This window comes from Micromesistius poutassou (genome assembly GCF_964030765.1).
Source record: "Micromesistius poutassou genome assembly, chromosome: 14".
NCBI lineage: Eukaryota > Metazoa > Chordata > Actinopteri > Gadiformes > Gadidae > Micromesistius > Micromesistius poutassou.
Window position 1 is genome coordinate 5,509,868 of NC_140284.1, and position 5,299 is coordinate 5,515,166.

General features: G+C 37.7%; 1 protein-coding gene across 1 annotated transcript in view; it reads right to left on the reverse strand.

Annotated features, from left to right (window-relative positions):
• Positions 1-2,009: 2,009 nt before the first annotated feature.
• The window catches only part of dgkh (diacylglycerol kinase, eta), a gene marked incomplete at its 5' end in the record, with an annotated part of 52,097 nt that continues 48,807 nt past the window's right edge, over positions 2,010-5,299 (reverse strand). Inside the window, one exon of the mRNA XM_084478453.1 lies at positions 2,010-5,299. This exon is cut by the window's right edge and continues 492 nt beyond it.

The window sequence follows — 5,299 nt, forward strand, 5'->3', positions numbered from 1 at the left end:
ATGGGCGGTCCGTGTGTGATCTGTTCGTTCTGAACGACTCTCACCCGCGGTTGAGGATTAAAAGTGTATTTACAATGTGGTTTGTTTACATCTAAATTATCCAACGCCAAGATAGCTGTGTAACTTATCGCCGTATTTGTGTTTAGTTCGCAAAAAGAAAAAACAAGAAAAGAAAAGAAAATGTGAAATATTTGCATGATCTAGAAAAGAGTTATGCTTTGTTTAAACTTTAATGACAACTAAGTCTCGATTTTGTACGAGCCATCACAAATTAATACATTAGCTATATATATTTGTTTATACCGTTATATTGAGGATGTGCAGATTCGTTCGACTCCCAAAGGAGGATCCGATTTCCCATCACTGACCGTTTCCTCTTTCCCATCCTTCCCATGCATGAAAACAATCCGATTTCAGGCACGGCTAATCACTCTCAGAAGACTGTAGAGCACAGAGCAGTCGAACTGCAATAATATGATATAATGCAATGTAATTGTAAATGACATATTATATTATATTGTATATAATAAGTAATCCACTCAATTAATAAACATATTTACGAGTTCACACTCTATTGAATGTCAACTTTACTCAACCTTATTACAGCTTTTTTTTACATTTGCAAAAAAAGAAAATAATTCACTATTTAACGCTTTTACCTAATCACAGACCTATTCAATACAAGTAGAATTTATTTTGGGCAACTATCATTATTGCTCACGGCAAAGATACTGGCTTTATAATTCATTCCTAACCTAACAATCGTAAGTGCCCACTTCCTGATTCCTGATTTTGCTCAACACTGCATCGAAAAACCTATTTGTTTTTAAATCTACAGTTGGTTAACTTATGGTTAATTATACATTTAATGGAAAGCTAGGATACCTATATCATAAAGCTAAATCTTTATAGGGGATGTTTTGGTTGTAAGGTTTCTTGTAACCACTTACTTACCTTGCTTATTTATCAATGACATAATTAAGTTTTATTAGGCTATATAGTTTTATTATGGAAAATACGGAGAAGATCTGTAAAGCAACGGCAAACAATTATTTCAAGAAAAGGGACCTTGACTGAAGTAAGAGGGTATAGGGGAGGGGCAAACATAAGTATTTTGTTGAACAGAGCGAAAGAGAGGATGTGGGTATTTCAAAAGACATGGAGGCATCACGTACGGTGTGCAGTTCAGTCACTATAGGCTATAGGTTTGTATACCATAATTAATGTAGGCTGTAATTTTAAAAATAACAATCAGTGGATTAATTATCAAAATAATATACCACTAGTAACTAAAGTCTGGTCAATTCTGTTAATTAAAGACATTGTTTTGTATTTTTTTTTTCAGCTAAAGGACACTTACCTCTTGACCACTTAGCATTGATGAGTTGCATGTATAGGTGAATATTAAAATAATCAATATTACTATTACAATGTTTAGTTATCATAAATACTTACATATATTTTAAAAGGTGAAATAAAATTGCTTTAAATGCAATACAGGCAAAATTGCTTTTAAATGCAAAACAGGCAAAACGAAACAAACAAATAATTATAAACATAGAGAACAAAATGATGCAATGCAAGTGAGCAAACCCTGTTGTGTATTCATTCAGTTTTATTGAAGAAGGAATATATGAACAGGTGGCCTTTTTTAAGGCACCACAAAAAATGTACAACAAAGCTGGACCATTTATTTATTCAGAATACAAAAATACACATCTCAGTGACTTCAAATTGTAATAAATAGTTAACCATGCATTCTAACCATAAAAAGGCACAGAAAACAGTCACTTAGTAGTCATAAAAATTACCAACTACTTACTTACTTTACCAAAGTCATCCAGATATTAATATAGGTGACAACTGTAACATTATATTCCAAATGTGAAAACACAATACACATCATATCATATAACCTTAGGCAATAAATATGCAAATATTCAAATATTGTTTATACCTATATAAATTTTAAGAAATTAAAACTGTGCCATAGTAAACTAATGTAAACAAATGAAACACACATTCCCCCCCCGCCCCCCCCACCCGACATTTTTCTTGTTTAGTTTTTTTGGATTATGAAAACCAGGCAGTTTGCAGCATTTATTTACAGACCACTGGAAAACTCAGCAAGGGAGAAGGTGGGCATCTCCACTATGTATAGAACAACCCAACTCCCTCCTGCCTGTAGTCTGAGTCAGAACACGTAGGGTTAATATAATCCGGCTGGACATTTCAAACATCACAAGCATACACAACAGAGCAAGGGGACTCCGACCCATAAATCAAGATGAAATCCACATTCATACCCAAATGAGTGACTGTGATAGAGATGAAGAATAAGATGCATAACAGATGGTAAACCTTATGAGTATTGAAGAAACAAGGCAGTTAGATTCATACTACTACTACCTCTGTTTAAAGCACTGACAAAACAAGGCCTCAGTGACTTTTAGACCCTACACTCTAGACCCTACAACTGGACTAAAGTGCACTTTAATCCAGACTTCTGGAATATGATTAGGAGAGGCATGAACCTATTCCTATCCTCTAATTACTGATACATATATCATTTGCATCTTCTGAATGTGAGTCCAAGGCATAGTTCATATGTCCATACGTTTAGGGTTTGAATGATGCAAAAAAAAAAGAAAAGACACTTGCTGAACTAGTAAATGAAAGGCATTAGAGTCAGGCGTGTAGTGATTGGAGTGTTAAAGTTTGACTTGAGTCTGCAACACACACATCTACTATCTGTATAGATTAGCCCTGATGCACGTGATTGTCTGCAACAGCTAAGTAAAAGAACATTACTTATGATGCAGTAAAAGAGAAAGAGAGCGGGAGCTACTTGGGAACGCATCAGAGTGATATGGCTCCCTCTAGTGGAAGATCTAGCACAATGCTGCAGCTTAATCTGCCAAATCAAAGTCTGACTTGATTATATATTGTATGGTTTAGCTGCCTTTTGCTACATTTCAGGAATCCTTATGGAAAGGAACACCTTATCTAAATCCTCTTCTAGTTTACTCTAACGTGATATCATTATGCAGGAAGCACTGTAGGGCAAAACGAGTATTTGATATTAAAACGCCAGTGGGAATGATATTGCTCTGGGGAGGACCGGTTGAGAAAAATGTAATGTGAATCAATCATTGCAAAATAAATGAAAAAAAAGAGGAGATTCCAACTGATGGCAATGATACGCTTTACAATTGCTGATAGATATGGGGGATGCCACTGGTAATGAAGAAGCATGCATAGTTACATGTATGCACGTGTCCACACACACACACACGCCCGCACACACACACACTCCCGCACACACACACACACACACACACACGCACACACGCCCACACACGCACACACACATGTGCAAGCAAATGCATTGTGATACATGGTGAAATGATAGCACAACAGTCATGTCTGCCTGTTCTAGTCATTCATGGACATGGTCCTACGAAGGAGAATCACCTTGGAAGCACAGAGGAACGAGACTACAATCTAATGAACTTCTGGAAGAATCTCGGAGTGTCTGTCTACGGGGGTTCATTCTAAACCATGAGACCATGGAGGGCTGCCATGTTAGAAAGCTGCAGAGACTGTATCAAAAAAACCAACAAGAGCTATATAATATTGCACCGCCATTAGAATACAACAGCATTGTCATGTACAAAAGATTAAAACTGAATTAATAATCCACAAAATGATGCCATGGTGCTAGGTACACGATCCAACATGAATGCTGCTGACCATGCATTCATTGTCCGCCCTCTACAAAGGCATTCAACTACAACACTTACAAACAGTGTTTGCATACACCAGTAAACTGTCCGTACAGTGCATATATATCTATGTATATATATATATATATATACACAGATATATATACATACTTTTTTTTATCACATATACAAATATACCCTGTAATGCTTTCAATCTTACAGACATATCAAGAAAACTTCTATTAACATCTTGCTTAGTAATTCAAAGAACAAAAACAGAACAAAAGAAAGCTGAGTTAAGCTGCAAGTCAACTGCTATATTATATATTCAAAACCAACACTTGACGCCCTTCCTCCTTCCAAATAGTGTTCCAAATACTGGAGTTGAAATTCCTACGGTAAAAGTACAAAACAAAATAGGAAAAAGTCAAACGTGGAACTGTTATAACTGATATGAGGGTTTTGCACTTGCACAATATGCGAGGCAATTTGAAAAAAGTGCCTTTACAGTATTAACACAATGAAGTCCCTCCCTATGCTATATAATGGCTGGCTTTCAGATTGATGATAGCCATCCAAATAATTGTGAACGTCCACTCCCGTCCTTCTCGTCACGGTCGCCCATGGGCACCGTGAGCCTGACAAGAGCCCCCATGGTGGCGCCTTGCGTTCCTATACCGCTTGCCTTCCATGACATTCACTTGGGTACAGGCTTTCACGTCAACGGAGAGTGTGTTCAATCTACAGCTAAAAGTCCTAATATTCATACCTCATCGATGCGTTCTTATGATTTCTACGGATAAAGCACGTTTTTTTACACTAGAATTGGAAAATATGGCACTTGGACAAGTCACTTTGACACCAACTTATCATGCAAATAAAATAAATAATGAAAACTAGAAAAAAAAAAAAAACGAAACAAAAGCTTGATTTCTTTTAGACCAAAAAAAAGATGCTTTCAGTAGTAACAAATGGCATCGTAATACTTAAGTCATAAAAAACTTGTTCAAGTGTTATTATTGTACACACACACACGCGCACGCACGCACGCACGCACACACACACATGATAAAAAAAAATAAAACACTAATCATGCAAATAAACATATCTATAGTTGAGTAAGCATGTCATGCAACAACATCTCAACCACGGTAACCAAACACTGAGCTCAAATCCTAGAGACGGCGTCATCCCCGGTCATTGCGATGGCCTGTTCTGATTGGCTGAAATAAGCCAACCATACCTGCAATGTAAAAACACGCTCTAACGCCCACCGATTTAAAACACGCTTATGCAATGACCTGTGCTAGAACAGAGAGAGAGCCGTCGCTGCGGGTTTTGAATTCTAGACATGTTATACGCTCCCACCCATGAACCCATTTCCAGCGTGCTACTTTCAGTCTATTTGCGATGGTTCCGACGGCCGACAAGGTGCTGACGTTGGGAAGTGAAACCAGCTCTGCACTGCGTCCCGTGAGGGATCGCTCCTGGAAGTCCTTGGTTTTGCTACTCCGGCCCCCCCCCTGCTCAGCCACCTGAGGGCCGCGATGTGGTGTGTGTGCCATGAGTGGAAA